This window comes from Camelus dromedarius, chromosome 3 (assembly GCF_036321535.1).
Source record: "Camelus dromedarius isolate mCamDro1 chromosome 3, mCamDro1.pat, whole genome shotgun sequence".
NCBI classification, from domain to species: Eukaryota; Metazoa; Chordata; class Mammalia; order Artiodactyla; family Camelidae; genus Camelus; species Camelus dromedarius.
In genome coordinates, this window is record NC_087438.1 from 31,399,277 (window position 1) to 31,416,752 (window position 17,476).

Genomic DNA, 17,476 nt, shown 5'->3' on the forward strand with positions numbered 1-17,476 from the left:
TTTAATTTTTTAAAGTTCATTCTTCATATTAATACCTGAAAATTTGATGATACATAAGTAATATAATGATGATGACAGTTTCAGATTTTAGATATTGATAAGTTCTTCCCTGTATGAAAGTAAAGGGAAAAGTGTAAAAGTATATTTGTGTTTAATACATACATATTCCTTAGGCCATCAATCTTGAGTATATCGAAGTCACAAAAAATTTCCAAGGAATAAAATAATGATTCTCTGGGTCATCATTACCCTGTAGAATTGCAGGTAGTCATGTTCTATGCAAAGTCTTGACTCTGCCAGGTGGCAATTGGGAGAGAGAGAGAAGGAAGATCCTAGAGGGTGTCACCAAATTAACTTATTATTTCATATCCCCACAGGATGGTAGGCTTCTCACTTCCAAAGGCAGTGTATAGACATTGCCCATATTACCCATCTAGCCAGAAATTTACACTGCTGCCTGAACATTATCAACCCTGCTTATCATTGGGACAATCTCTATGGAAGGCAACAAGATGGAGGTGTCAGGATAACTCACTGCTGCCCCATCTCTGCCCTTCTTTTACAGGCTTCTGGGTCCTTCCCTCTGGAGGCTCTATTTTCCCCATTATGATGGTGAATTCCATATGGGTCTTAACATGCCTTGGGGCTACTCATCTTATTTATCACAAGAATGCTTGTAGCCTATCAGGAATTAAGGTCCATTGTCTCCTTCTTCATGTCATTGTGCAGTGGACTGAGCCCCAGGGATCTACTCATTAACTCGGGATGGAATTACAGTCTCTGTTCTTCTACATCCTTTTAAAGAATTTAATTAGCAAATTTTTTCTCTTTGAGGAGCTACATTCAAAACACTGAACAAATAATAAGGAATGTATTCCAAAAACAAAGATGATTTCAATAAGATAGTTTTGAAGATCGGTATTCTGAATAACAGTTAATGCTAATTTGGGACTTTGAAATTCAGGAAAGATGTTCTTAATTCTGATTCCACCTGATTGTCTATTCCTTGGAGACATTCATTCAAACAATGCAGTGGAAACAAATACACCATGATTATTATATTTATGTTTAGTTTCTGCATTAATTAGTCAGTGTGATGGGAAAAGAGCCTCCTTTCCCCTTAAACAGTATGTTCTGTTAGCATTCCTGTTTAGTCTAATGATTTCCCTTAAGACTTACAAATAATTAATTTTTATTTTTATCAAGCTATCCTAATGCAATTGTCTATTTTCCTAAGAATGAGACTTTTCTTCTCTTGGCAGGTATGCATCACATTTAGAAATTTTCCTAGTTTTTTTTTTTTTTTTTTTTTTTAAGGCACAAGAACACACATTTAGCAAGAAGAAATAAAAAACAAAAAGTGTCAATTAAATGCTTTCATTTCTGTGAACATTTTCCCACACTGCAAAGTCTTGTAAGTCATAAACAGAAAATAGAAAAGATATTAACTAATATATATAGCATAGATAAACAAGAAGTTCATACTGTATAGCACAGGGAACTATATTAAGTATCTTGTAGTAACTTACGGAGAAAAAGAATATGAAAACAAATATATGTATGTTCAACGTATGACTGAAGCATTGTGCTGTACAGCAGAAATTGACACAACATTGTAAACTGACTATACTTCAATAAAAATACATGTATACCAAAAAAAGTTGAAACTACTGAGTTACAGTACAAGTAATCTTGGAAATGTTTTATTATTAAACCTTGATACCTTTTCCATTTTTCTTTTCTTGCCATAATGGAAATAAAGGATCATACTCAGTTCTAAATTCAAACATGTTAAATTTCTTAAAATACGTTAACTTTCTTATCAATATTTCTTTGTAACAAATAACCTTATCTCAAGTTTTCTTTTTTCTTTCTTTTTTTTAAGAAACTGTTTATTTTCTGTCAATCTATTTCCATTTTAAGAGTTTGTGGAAATAACAGCTTACAACCACTCGGAGGTTGTTGCAACCCATTCGGTGGCCTGAGCAGTGGGAGCTGCAGTCCTTGGTGATGGGCTGAGCACTCCAGTCTTCAGTAGGGAACCACTGAATTGGCACAGAGGGCACCTGAACACCTTTGGACCAGTCTACCACCTCAGGCTGAGTAGCAGTGAACTCAGGAGCAGGAGCCATCCATTCACCCTGAAATTCCTCCATGGTCACAGCCTTTTCAGCTGCAGTCTGCTCTTCCTTCTCAGTCTCTTCAGGATCTCTGTAGAAGTAGAGATCAGGCATGACCTCCCACGGGTGTTCCTGGGAGATGGTGCCGCGCATGCGCAGAACCTCCCGGGGCGAGCATCCACCACACCAGACCCACTGAGTGAGCTCCCTTGTTGCTGCATGGGACGGCAGTGTCCACATGGCATAAAGGGGAGTCTGTGTTACACCGGGCAATGGTAGGCAGGTTAATGTAAGATGCCTTGGTGAGAGGCTGGTGATCAGCCCTGGGATCGGTAACCACCAGAAAGCTTTCCCGGAAAGCTGCCTGGATCTGGTTAGTGGAGGTTCCAGGCATGAAACGGCCAGCAATAGACGTGGCTCCAGTGGCAGCAGCAAACTTCAGCACAGCTCGCTGGCCAGTATTCAGGGAGAATACGACACTGACATCAGCTGGGTTTTCAATGGCAACAATGGCACGAGCTGCCGGCAGAAGCTTCTCCCAGGGTCTCTTCAGATTTATGATGTAGATGCCATCACTTCTCCTTTTGTAGATGCACTGCTCCATTTGGAGGTTAAGGTTGCTGCCACCCTAGGGGGGCTCCTGCCACAAGGAATTTGAGGACACTCTCCTCCTTCATTTGCAAGACATCAAGGGCTCTGGACATTGTGAAAGTTTCCCTTTAAGTTACGATGGGAATCCGGAACAGAGCCATATGGACCCCTCTCTGGGTAGCGTGGAAAAGCTCAAGTTTTCTTTTGGTTTTGAAATAGAGTGTACAAGGGAAAAGGAGACACATGAGAATGTCTTTAAATTTTTCCTCCCCTCATCCACCCCTTGCTATCCGATGATCAGTAAGAACAGAGATATATGGGATAGGGAGAGAACCTAAAACATTGTTTTTAATTTGGCCCAAGGATAAAAGCCCTATAGATATTGGGAGTCTGAGCATCTCAAGATAAGGAAAGAGGAACTCCTCATGGAATTCTAAAGTGGAAATATGGAAATGATCTATGCAGCTGTACCAACTGAGTACCTCCCCTACCCCTACTTTCAAACAGATATACTGGTACATCTGAAGTGGTTACCGGGTGTTCTGTATATTGTGGACGTTTCTGCAGCATCAGTTCATTTTTACCCCCACTGTATAGCAGCTCGTGGTTTGGGTGAGGTTGAGCCCATCACAAACTCTACTGATAGATATTTCAAATAGGCCTAAGATGACAAGTGTGCAAATCATCTGGTTACAGTGTTTGATTCAATGTAGAAATGTAATTTAAATTGGCCCAAAGTGAAGCACAATACTGTTGTTTGATAGTTAGTGTAGGGGATGGACTCTCTCCTACTCGGAGAGTAAATTAAGATCCAGGGGTCCATGTCAATATAAATGAATAAAATAAGTAAGTGGAGAGAGAGGAAATGTTTACTTACAGGAGAATTTCAATAAACATGGAAGAAATGCTAGAATTACAAAACTACCCACTTCCCAGGCATTACCATAATATTTGTTTAGGTAGGAATTGTGTGAGTGAACGATAGTGAGTGAAATTATGATGAAAAACAGGACATTTACCAACTCATATAGAATCTCCCCACAAGATATTTATTAATTAAAAACAGTTAGAACAAATATTACAGTACACAGATCTGGTAGACACCACCTAACCAAGGGATCATGGTTACCCAGTAATGAGACAATCGGTGTCAGGTGCTGCCTGACATTATGCATTGAAAAGGACACACTATCACTTTTGGGATGCTCTTGCCAAAAATGCAGATCCTGAATCTAATCATAAGAAAAGCTCCAAACAAACAAACAGATGCAATAAGAGAAGTCTACATACAGTCTGGCCTGAATTCATCGATCATGTGAAGATCAGGTAATATCATCAAAGGCTTTTCCAGGTTAAAGACATCTAAATATAAATAACCTATAAATGTAATTTGTGATTTTGGATTGAATATTGGATCAGGAAAAATATACATATGCTTGTATATATATATGTATACATTCTTTTGCTGTAAAATTGACTAGTGAGAAAATTAGTAGAATTTCCACTAAGGTTTATAGATTAGATAATAATATTGTATCAGGTAATTTCCTACTTCAATCGTTGTAATATCGTGCAAAAGAATGTCCTGGTTTTTAGGAAATACACACTGAAGTATGTAGGAATTAAAAGATCTGCCTTAGGTTTAGGAAATAGGGAACGATTAACTTTCTTATTTCTTCTTCTTTTATTCTCCACTTAAGAAACTGCCTTTGGCTCTTGCAGGGATGAAGCAGGAGAGAGAAATGATGTAAGGGACAAAAGTAATATCTTTTTAAATTGGTACCCAGTGTAATTCACATTGGTGCTTCCTGGGTTTAGCGATGCAAGAGAGAACAGATGCTTTTATTGCTTCACTAGAAGCCTTCACAGACCATTTGACTGTGCTTCCCAAGAAGTGGGCCATGCATTTTCATCTAGCTAAGTACATGTCATTTTTCAGTCCCTGGAGCTCAGTACTCCACGATGTATACTGATGTTACTATGAGGCAAGGTTTGAAGTGCCTCCATATTCTTCTGTGAGACCCAAAGTTAGTCCTTGGAGAAATACTAATGCATCCTGGGTACTGAGAAAATCTTGGATTCTAGAACCCTCAAATGCAGCTGCCTGTTCTCATTCAGAGCCTCTAGCAAGTCCATTTTTCAGTTTAGACTTTTCAAGTTACAGGTTAAGAGTTCAGGGCACATAGTATTAAGGTCTCTCTTACTTGGTCTTTTCGCTCCTTCCCGTATGGAACAGTAAAATTCCATAGGGTCTCAACACAACTTTTTTTCCCAGATAGCTTCTCTCAGACTTTTCAGCACTAACTCTTTTAGAGGTGAGTTCTTGGTTTATGGCCTCATAAAAAATTCTCTACCTTGTCTTTTATAGATACTGCATGAGATGTCTACCACCTCTGTTTGAAATGTGAGACTATATGCCATCTATTTTGTTGTTGTTGTTTTTGGATTTCTCACACCTTAGCTAAAACTGAGAAAAATGTTTCACTTTAACATCTTATTGTATGTGTTACAATAATATTCATTAGAAAATGCAGCAGAATCTCCGGCAAACTGAAGTTGTACATGTATTGGGAGATGGTCTAGAGCAGTCATCCTAAATTAACATATTTATTTCCAAAATTAAGGTGCATTAAATATTAATTGTATCATGTCTCTTGGGATTTGGTGCTTTGTTCTGTATTGTTTTCATGTGAAACACAGATGAAGATAGAGTGTCTAGTGAGCATCAATAATCACATTGTCTCAAATGACAGGATCTCCTCCTTTTTAGGGCTGAATAGTATTCCATTATCTTGTCATTCTCCTAGTGAATGTTTGAACAAATATTTAAAAAATATTTAATGACTCCAAATTTTTCAGTCACCCCAGGCAAGGGACCAAATTATTATTCTGCTACAAGTTTTCACTTTTTTTGTCCCCTCTGGTTCTAGGCAAACCTTTCTTGTGCTAAATTCTATTAATTATCTTCCCCTCCAGGCATTAACTAAATTTAGGCTCTTTTTCCTTTCTCTTTTCTTTAGCACATACATGCACACTCATACATATTCCCTTATTAAAAACCTGCTGGCAGCAAACAATAGCAGTAGAAAGACTTGATAAAGCAATTAACATTAGGGTGTAAATATCTGACAAAGTCTGAAATGTGTTAAGTAGTCAAAAGTATTTACATACTAATAAAGGACAGAGCATTTTCCCAAAGACATAAGTTTTAAGGAAGAAATTTCAACAATAGGAAAACAGGGAAAATTTTGGAGTTAAGGCCTGTTTGGGTTCCCTCTAGGTCTGTTCAATCCAACAGATAAGTACTGAGCAACAGAAGAATGACAGGTTTCAAAAATTCAGAGATATATATGACCCAGCCTCAGCTTCCAACAATGTGTAATCTAATGACAGAAGCAACTATACAAGAACATAGCAATTGCCATAATGAGTAGCAAAGTATAGAAGACAGGGAAAGAATGGGGAAAAGGAAACTAATCAGCCTTTGAAATTAAAAAAAAAAAAAATCCTACAATGAGGCAATACTTGTAGAATGAATATAAATTAGCAAATAGTACTAAAGTTGGAGAGCGAGAGAGTAGTAGGGTAGGGAACCAACCTTGCATTCCTGGGATAAACCTCACTTGCGCATGATTTATTATCATTGGTATATACATATTTATAAAATATTCAATTTTATATTGGATTGCTTTTGCTAAAATTTGATAAGAAACTTTCATCTACGTTCATAAAGGATATTTGCCAGTAGTTTGTTATTTCAATGTTTCTGTCAAGTTTTTGTATCAGAGTGTTACCAATCTCACAGTGGTTGCTTCAGGATTTGTGTAGACACCTTTAACTTAGAATAATCTACCTTCAAGTAACACGCCGCTTCACACTCCAGCTTCAGGGTTGTAGCAAGGATCAAATGCATTAATATTTATAAAACATTTTGAACAGCACTTGACACAGGCAGTGCTATTTGTTTATTAATAGATACTTACATTAAAAATTTTTTTTTGCCTTTCTCCAATAGACTGTGAGCTTTAAGAAAGAGGCATTTTTCTCTATTTTGTTCAATGTTACATTCCAAGTGCCTAGAAGATTTTGCTAATTTTAATCAGTAGTTTAGTGTTGAAGATGCTGATTAAGCCCAAATGCTTAGGGAACAATCTATTTTATAATTCCTTCCTTGGCATATTCACTATCACTTATCCCACGGTGATGTGGTGAAAATGAACTTAACGCTGCCTACAACCTGAGAAACTAGTTGCTTAGGAAAACTTAAAGCTATAGAAAAACTTTGCAAAGGAGAAGAAATCCTATGTGTTGGCATGCTTTTCCTCGGGTTTATCTTTCCTTAGATTTAGCTTTCCTTGCCTTTAAATATAGGGTTTGAAATATGAGTATATGCCTTTAGAAAAGTCTGTTTTGGTTTAGTGCCTAAGTCTTTCTAATAAAAGATAGAGGACCTTTGCATTATCACATGAACAACCTAGGAGGCCTAAGTTCTAGTCGATTACAAAAAAAAAATTAATATTCCTTATCCTATCCTCTGTCCTTCTGTCCCCCACCTCAGTCTACCAATCAATATACCATTAACTGTTACCCGAAATAAACCTTACAAGAGTTCAAGAAACAGATTGACTTCTGAGAGTGATACAGTTCAAGTTTTAGATTGCCCCAAATCTGACATTGACAGTCTGGTATATAGGACCATTTCAGTATAATTTTAATTACCAAAATTCATTCAAGGAATATCTCTTAACGAGATAGTAATTGGCTTATTCCCTGCTGCTGGACACAAAGGCAAGAGATTGTGCTAATACAGATACTCCTCAAAATTCCAATTCGGAAAAAAACCAAAAAAAAAAAGACAAGCAGAGGTGAAAAGAGTCTTGTCCCACAACTGCTCTAATTTACTAATTTATAACTAAATGAAACAAAGGAAATGGTAAATTATAAACTCTGACATTCTTGCAGTTCAACCATTAGTTATTTTAAAATGCTTTGTGGTCCAAATATAGTTATCTGATAGGAGACTGTCAGCACATACACTTTTACTTTTAATTTTGCAACTTGGGCTTCTTTCCACAGTTCTCATATTTTAAAACTATTATTCATAGGTAACAAGAAGAGTATGTTTGACTAAACATAAATAATGACATCTCAAAGGAGATTAAGCAAGTGAATTTAGCACTTATCCCAAATTAAACTTTTATCATAGAGCTATAGTGCGTGCGTGTGTTTGTGTTATGGTGTTTGAAACCAATTTTCATTACCAAATATTTTTTAAGCAATGGTTATTTTTCATCACTCATCTCTCAGAATCCATAAACTAAATATTGAGATTATGGCCCGTGACCTTCTGGTAACTTACTTTCTGTTCTGCCAGCATCCTGCGCTTAGAACATTAGTCTCATTCATGTAAGTGCCACCTTCCTCAGCCAAGACTTCCATTAGGTCAAGATTAATGTAACTAATGAGCATTCTGTGACTGTGTTTAAACCCCACCCCCACTCCAGCTCATCATCAGTACTCCTCCTTCCTGATCTGTCATTATGACACAGTCACCTTTGAGATAATGGATGTTGAACCAAGTTTAGAAATCCTGTCACAAGCTTGATTCTCCTTTCTCTCCTCCACCTCACTCCATCAGCCTCCACCAAAATAATAAATGCTCTTTTAGGAACTCAGGAAAAGATAAAACATTTATTTAAAAGTTGCAAGCATTGACCTTAATTTACCTGGCTTCCTGGTTATTTTCAAATCCTTCCTGTCTTATAGTTGGACCATTGAGAGTGTAAAGCTACCTGGTCCACAGTTCTACTGGGTATAAACTCCATTTTAAAAAGCAGTAAACTAGGCAGCAGTTGTACATAGTTTAATTAATTATTCAGTCTGATTTGATACAGAGTAGGAACTTCCTGAAAATGACGTGTACTGTACGGGAAATACATATGCAAAGTCATACAAACTAGCCTGCAAACATGTAACACATTTATTCCTGGAAATAAACAAGCAAACTTAGACCTTTGGGTTTTTTTTTTTTTTCTTCCAGTTTTCCTAAACATAACCCCCACCTGTTTAGGTGCCAAAAAATTAGTATAGAGATTGTGTCTGCTTTCTTCAAAATGAGAGAATTCAGACTAGGCAACTAATTCTCCTGGAATCTTCCCAGGAACTCCTTATTTCTGGGTCTAGTTATTTCCCTTGAAGAACTGAGTATTGAGATGATAGAAGAGGAAATAAGAGGGGAAGAGCAAAGTGCCTTTTCCATCCTTGTACATCTCTTTTCATTTCTCTCTCTCCACCTGCTCTCTGCCCCACTATTAAAACACTTGGAACTGGAGCTTATCTGAAAGGCTTATCTATGGATGAGTTCAGCGTAAAATGGAGGAAATGCAGTAATTAACATGAAGCATGATTTCTATTTGTATCTATTCTTGCAGGTTCTTGTCATTCTACCGACCCCCAATTCCTTTCACTTTTCTTCTTCTCCACTTACCTAAAAATCCTGATGTGAATTAAGATTCAGCAAAAGACAGTTCAACACTTAAACCTTTACTATCCTGAGTAGTTAATTAATTATTGGCTAAACACTCCATTGCTCCAAGGCATTGAGAGGAGATTATGTTGTCAATAGTACTGATGTAGTGTAGGTAATTAACAAATGCATGTGTTCAGTTGATTGATTGAACAATACTGAAAATCCACCGGGCTTGGCAGAGTGAAGATATGATTTCTATTTTTCCATCTTAAGTCTACAAGTACTACTTGACCTTTATGAAGTAATAGCAGGAAGTCACAATGAACAATCAGAAGGAAACAGAAATGCTGTGGGTTTCTTTTTAGGCTCTATAGCATTAAAACAGCTAAAGGATAGGAAGGGGAAAAGTGCATGGTTGTGGGAAGGAAATCAAGTTAGCCTAGAGTCTCTTCATGTCATGGAATGTCTCTTATGGTTTTATTTGTATATTATACCCATCCGTTTCAAGGTTGCTCTAATTTTTAGAGTGGAAAGCAGTGAAATGAAGAATCTCTGACTTCAAATATTCCCTTAGCCCCCTGAAAGCAAAAGCACATTACTGGGTTTACAGTATCAACATTATAATTGTATCATTGGCAACCCAAAGGGGAAAATTCAAGTCTTATCAAACTGTTAGGACTCTGACCAGACTGTCTTAACGCCATCCATTTGCAGATCAATTAAATTAACTGCTCAGAATACCTTATGAACACTCAACAGCCCTCTAGTGAACACCCAGGCATAAATATCCTTAAAAACACTATTTTTAGTCACTATCCCCAAAATAATTAGTGTAATATTAGAGACTCTTCTCTTTATCCTAAAAATATCAGGAAATCAGGTCCACAGATGATGAATATTTTCATTTGGAAAATGAGAGAATGTAACCATTAAAAAATTCCCATCTGTCTTTTATGATGTAAGAATTGCCTGTATTTCAGTGCAGGCTTTCATCGGTTCTGTGTGCATAATTTCACACCGGTTTGATCTTCCCAGGGACTTTTTTTGCCCCTAGCTTTCTGCATAAACGTGAAATAATATATTATATCTGATAAAAGATTGATGGTGCCTATCTAAACTATTTTTCCCAGTTTGAGCAGGTTTCTCCTAGCTTTACTCTTCTAGTAGTTCAGTGGGTTCACAGGGTTGCAGTGAGAGATTAGCCAAATGCTGTTCCTAATATTTCAAAAGGCAAATTCTCTGTCAACTCAGGAATGATACTCTAAAATTTATCTGACTTTTCTATGAGCCCATGAAATGTTGAACCACACCTAAAACTGCAGTTTTATACCTCCACCTGCTATTCCACTGTTCCAATTAAGACATTTCTGTCATTCTATCATTTATCTTATATTTCTCCCATAAATACTCTAACTCAATTTGCACTTGTATTGGCATGAATGTTTTTATTTTCTTCAGAGCTTATTCAATATTGAGTTCCTCAGTTTTATTTCTGTCTCAGGAAACCACTCTACAGACTAAAATCTCTCTCTCTCTCTCTCTCTATATATATATATGCAATGTGTCATCATAAGTCATTGATTTGTTATTTGTAAATATGGTTCTGGTTTTTTGCATTTCTTCTGATTGAGGGAGTCCTAGTGGAGGATTCTTTTTGTGTCCAGATTCACTATTCAGGCAATGAAGAATGGCAGGCACACTGTGTCTTCAATCTCACGCTGTTTTTCCTCTTGGCAAACTCCTGTTCAAACATCTCAGAACTTAACTGATTTTTAGTATCACCTATAAGGCTTCAAAACATAGATTTCTCAGTTCTTTCCCTGAAATTTCTGATTCAGTGGTTTTGAAATAATGTTTGAAGTTATCTTTTAGGAAATAATCCTGATGGCCAACAAGCACATGAAAAGATGTTCAGTATTGCTCATTATTAGAGAAATGCAAATCAAAATTATCATGAGGTAATCATCTCACACCAGTCAGAATGGGCATCATTAAAATGTCTACAAATAAGTGCTGGAGAGGATGTGGGAAAAAAAGAACCCTCCTACACTGTTGGTGGGAATGTAAATTGGTGCAGCCACTATGGAGAACAGTATGAGGTTCCTTAAAAAAACTAAAAAATAGAGTAACCATGTGATCCTGCAATCCCATTCTTGGGCATATATCTGGAGAAAACTCTAATTCAAAAAGTTACATGCACTCCAATGTCCATAGCAGCACTATTTACAATAGCCAAAACATGGAAGCAACCTAAATATTCAGCAACAGATGAATAAATAAAGAGGTTTGACATATATATATAGATAGATAGATCCCAATGGAATATTACTCAGCCATAAAAAAGAATGGAAGAATGCCATTTGCAGCAATGCAGATGGACCTAGAGATTATCATATTAAGTGAAGTAAGTCAGACAGAGAAAGACAAATATTATATGATATCACTTATATGTAGAATCTTAAAAAAAATGACACAAATGAACTTATTTACAAACCAAAGATAGACTCATAGACATAGGAAACAAACATGGCTACCAAAGGGGAGAGATGGGGAGAAGTGATAAATTAGTAGTTTGGAATTAACATATACACACTACTGTATCTAATGTAGATATACAACAAGGACCTACTGTATAGCACAGGCAACTATATTTAATATCTTGCAAAAATCTATAATGGAAAAGAATTGGAAATATATATATATATATATATAGAGAGAGAGAGAGAGAGAGAGAGGAAAAAAAACTGAATATATATCCTATAGAGAGAGAAACTGACTCACTTTGCTGCACACCTGAAACTAACACATTGTAAATTAACTATACTTCAAATATTTAAAAATAAAAATAAAATTTTTTAAAGAAATAATCCTTACCTGAGGACCAAAAGTGTCTTAGATTTGTTCAGCATAGTATTCTCAGTCCTTGCATAGTGGGTAGTCAGTAAATGGCTTAATTAATTAATTAATTAATTAGAAATTGATGCATTACCTATTCAACAGTTGTGTATTAATTTTTTCAGTGATTAAAAGTTAAGTGGGGTACAGAAGATATGGCCAATTTCTTGACCTTATGGAACTATCTACATTAAATGATTAAGCAACAACTAAAGGCAACACTTGATTAATTATCAAAACACTGATTCAAAGTGATACGTTTTTCAAAGAATAAGAAAATCAGAGAACATAAAAAAGTTACACTTACTCAGTAGCATGTCATTATTGAGTACCTACCATTTGTGAGGCTAGTTTGAGGGAATTAGAAAAGAATAAGACAGCATCTGATCTCTAGACATTCTTAGCGTAATGTATGGTAAGCATTTAAAGTAATCAGTAACGCTATGCTATCAACAAGATTGTTGGGAATTTGAGAGGGGAAAGACTATTTGTGCCTGTTGTGATGGTGATGGTATTCAAGGAAGATTTCACAGGAGAGAATGGACATGTATCATGTTATTTTTAGAGGCATAAGGTCGGTATTGCTGGTACCTACTGGGTAACTGCACACAAGCAATCTTTTCCTACTATGAAAAGGGGGATCCCAAGGAGAAAGAAGTTCACTGAAGCATCATTCCTACCTTTATATGTTTAGGAATGTTAGGTGTAGAGCCCCAGTATTCCAAACTCTTACACATAAATAGGTTATTACATCACCTCTAAAGACCACTTGAAATATAGGTTCAAGTCAGTTGTAAACAAGATCATTCTATTTTGAAAGGAATTTATGATGCTAATGTTAAGGTTGTAATGTAAAATAATCCCTTGTTAACTGAGAAAGATCACAGGTTGTTATGGTCAGTGAGTCATGTGGCAAACAATAATCATGAGGTGAGGACATATATTCCAAGGCAAGATTATAGAATATAACTTAACAGGACTTAAGGTTGTTAGAAAAAGACATATATTTCTACACAGGAAAGACCCCATCTTGATTTTTTTTTTTTAGTTGTTGTTACTGCATATAGTTTAAGAATATTATTCACAAAATATTTAACCTATTATTCCAAAATTTTTACCACTAAAAATTCCTCAGTCAGCTTAACATCCCATGTAGGGTGGGCTCCGTATGTCGCAAGAATTAATATAAGTATACTTCGACAAGTGTAATGCTGGTTGGGGGCTGGGGTGAAGAGGAAGAAGAGCATGTTACTTTAGAAATAGAAATATTTTCAAAATGGAGTCCATCATAAAGGTGTCCACATTGTGCATGGGTGGGGGGTATTTTCTATGAAATAGTAATAATGTATTACTTTATTTGCAAATTTAGCATAATAATGCTGTTGATGTAGTCTATTTTCTTCAAGACAGCTTACCTTGTCTTGATTGAAAGCAGAAATATTTACTTAGAACATTTTAGCTATCTGGTTAGATAGTAGAAAGAAATTAAAGTAAGATAAGAATGCTTAATATAGATGCAGGTTATCAAAGGCGGTTCTTTAATCTTATTCCTGAATATTTTAAAGAATAAGATTGACTAAGGCATAGGAAATGTAGCAGAGAGATAAGTCAGGTAATATAGATCAAATATATTATGAAAGCCTTAAATACAGCTGGAAAGATTAACATGTCACTCGGCAGGTAACTGGAGAGTGACTGACTGCTTCTGATTAGGAAAATTATATGACTGAAGCTGGGCTTTCATTGTATTTAACTAAGACAAGAATAACAATAAAAACCTTCTTTTCTGTGTTTTATCTTATTAATTATTACAATAACATTTAAGAAACTGTCACAATTAAATATTTAAGAAGCACAGTTACAGTCTCTCAAATATAGCCTTCCTGGCAGTGTTGAAGGTTTGAAGTTTTCAAAAAGAATCTCTAACTTCTAAGCCTGTAGAGACCTATTAGAAATGTAATTAAGATAATCAAAACTATCCTGGAGTTTATCCTTTTTTTCTGTGTAAATTGACATTTTAATTCAGTTTTGAATTAGGATTTATTTTTCTTATAAGTAGGACTCAACTTATTCAGAACACAGAATAGGAGTCCTACACTAGGAGGAAAAAGGGGGATTAAAATGTGAAACATTTTGAGGCTAAAAGAAAGTAATGGTAGTATTATTTGGTAATGACACTTTGATCTGCTGTTCAGCATTTGTAATCAGCATCAACTGATTTTTTTTTTAACCAAATATAGGCCATTTTTATTCTCATAAAATACAGCCTTGTAGGAACAAGAATTGCAGAAGTCATACAGGGAAATGAAATTCACACGTGGCTACATAGTCACGATGCACCCTACAGAAGTATCCTCAGAATGTGTATCTTGAGTCTGCTGACACAAGAGTTGTTTGTGCATCTGAAGTTGGTATGCTGCAAAATAATCAGGAAAATTACTTCCATCTGCACAGCCACGTTTTTAAAAAAAATTCAATATTTGCTTGACTTTTAACATGAAATCTTGAGTCGAAAATTTGAAGCAAAAAAAAGATTATCACTTTATTTTCAAGTTAAAACTGGAGGGGGAAATGCTTTTAGTTAATTGTGGCAACCTGAGCCATATTTGAAACAATGTGGTCAAGAGAAAGGACAATTCTAGATTCTGTCTAAAATAAAGAAATTATATTAAAAGTCTTTTGACTTAAGTTAATCAAGTGGAGTCATTGCATGACTGTGAGCATGGTCTACAACAGCTGTCTTCTAATGTCAATTAGCAAATGTCTTCAATTTCCTTGAATCTGATGTCTTAGGCTAGAAGGCTGCATGATGAGAAGCAGTGTCAGTAGACCATTACTCAGAAAGTAAGGTAAGTGCCTGGTAAATGGTCAGCAGTGAGCCAGTCAGGCATCCATTTCTACTTCTGAGCCCCTAAAGACAAGCAAAACCTAGACAATCATAACTCCTTCAACCTATATGGCCTCTAATCTAATTCAGGAAAGGAAAATTGGCAGGCTAAGTGCAATGGACTTTATATGATGTAGCTTTTATACATGGATGCTTCTCATCTTTTCTCAGGGATAGAGGAGAGAGAATATTAACATCAATTCCTGACTGATTTAAGTGAATGGAATGCACAAAAAGGACATTCCTATATTTGGCACCAATACTTTGACCTTGAGAGCTTCCAACATGGATAGGTGTGACTCATGATGTATCAACCTTAGTTTTGTCAATGTCAGATCAGTTTCTTTTATAAACTGATTAGGTATTCATCAATTGTTAAGATACATGTGAGATATCAAATATCTCTTAAAAATGCATACAAATAGTTTGACACGGCTAATTTTGTTACACAGTTAATTGGCTATTTCTTTGCATACAAAAATAGCCCCATGGGTATCAGCATTCAATAACAGGGACAAGGTAATGGGAGTAAATGTAAAAAAATGTTATTAGCTGTGATGTTTAATAAATGTCCTGAACTACAGAGAAATACAAATCTACCATTTTCCTAAGATAATATCAAAGCAGGCAAACAAAAGCAATACAAAACAAAAGCAAAAGGTAAAAAATCCACCAAACTGAAAAGTCAGACAGAGAAAGTGAAATATCTTTAAGCTTGTCTGGAAAGGTGCCAGACATTCAGTCCGTAACAACATATTTTGCCAGAAATGCAGTGGATTTGTTGAAAAAGAGGTTTTCAGCTCACTAGAACAGCATTATTTCAAGAGTTCATTTGGGTACAACAAACATTATTATTGGTGAAAACATTAGGCACATTCTGCCTTTGACTGAGGGTATTGTTCCGTACTTTGCTTTCAACTATGAAATATAGTCATTTGTTTTACTCTTTGCCAGAAAATTGTCATGGTCAAGAATATGAACTGGAGGCAGACTCTTCGGGTTCAGACCTCCTTTTTTTGCCACTTAGAAGCTGGTATCTTTGGTCAAGACTAAACCTTTCCATGCTTTGGTTTCTTCATCAGTGTAGTAGAGAAAATAGAACCTTCTTTATTGTTATGACAGTTAGATAAGTTAACAACTTTAAAGGGCTTGGAATAGTGCTTCACACATGATAAATGTCCAGAAGGAGTCAACAATTATTTTCATAAGCCCATCATTATAAGAGCGAGATATATGAGTTAGATTGTTAGATTGTAAAGTTTTTATTTTGGGACCTCAATTCCTAAAATCCTTCAGCTTCACATCTAAAAGAGAGGCGTTTGTAAATCCTTCTGTAAACACAATCAGCCAATTCTTTCTGTAATAGGAAAGAAAAAATCTGATTCCATATTAGAGCTGTTCCTTTAGCTCTAACCCTGTGCTCTGTTTCATGCTGGTTCTGCACATTTTGTAAAAGAGTGTTGTTTATAGCCTGAAGTATACAGGACAGCCCATTCTCAAGGCTCTGATCTTTAAGGGTATAACACTTTTTCATTCATATAGAGATAAAAAGTTGGAGAACAGAGGATAACATTTGTCTTATTGAAGGAAAACTACAACCTGACTTACATGGACAGCTGCAGTAACAAAGGGTTCCAACACCAAGAAGTTTGCAACAAACAACCGCACACACACCCTTTTTAGTATAAAAGGAACCTCAGCTCTGACTTAGGGAAGATGGTTCTCTAGGACATTAGTCTGCCATCTTCTCAGTCTCCTGGCTTTCCAAATAAAGTTGTTATTCCTTGTTCCAACACCTGGTTTCCCAATTTATTGGTCTGTCGTGCAGCAAGCAGAATGAGTTTGGACTTGGTAACATTTTAGAAGAGTACTTCAGTGCCTTCATATGATGTTATCTTTAATTAAAGAGTCTATTGTTTATATGAATTTCACTGAAACTTCTGAATTTCGTTAGGAAACTGCAATCTCTTTGGTTCTACTTAGCAAAGGCATTGATTTGGAACCCTAATCTCTCATCTTCCCATGCTGGTTTGAGATATTTTACAATACAGATCTTAATATATTCTAATATATATTAGTACCTATATTAGTGTATTTTAGAAGTAAAAACTTAGAGTTAGTCTCTACAAGTGCTTGGCTAACATGAAGGCTGATAGCCAAAGAGACCTGAAGGTTATAGTGAAAATGGAGCCAGTGTTTTTGGCTCGCCCATTACCCATCCAGTTGAGTTTGAGAGAGAATGCTCTCCTGCTCTTTGAGAAGATACAATAATCCAACTCCAGGGTGAATCTTCAGCTAGCTAGAGAATTAGACTATTAAAAAGACAGATATCAAGAAGATACTGCCAACCTTAATGTGTGCTACTTTTAAATCCCCTTTTCTCTTTCAATCGGGCAAAATCCTTGATAGCTTCCAACACTCAGCTCTAGAACCCAGTCATTCATTTATTCATTCATTCAAAAGTTTATTTATTATTTATTTGTTAAGAAGCTACATACCAGATAATTTTTCTTT

At 35.9% G+C, this 17,476-nt stretch overlaps 1 pseudogene; it reads right to left on the reverse strand.

Annotated features, from left to right (window-relative positions):
- Positions 1–1,942: 1,942 nt before the first annotated feature.
- Positions 1,943–2,850, reverse strand: LOC105084392 (small ribosomal subunit protein uS2-like; annotated as a pseudogene).
- Positions 2,851–17,476: the final 14,626 nt, after the last annotated feature.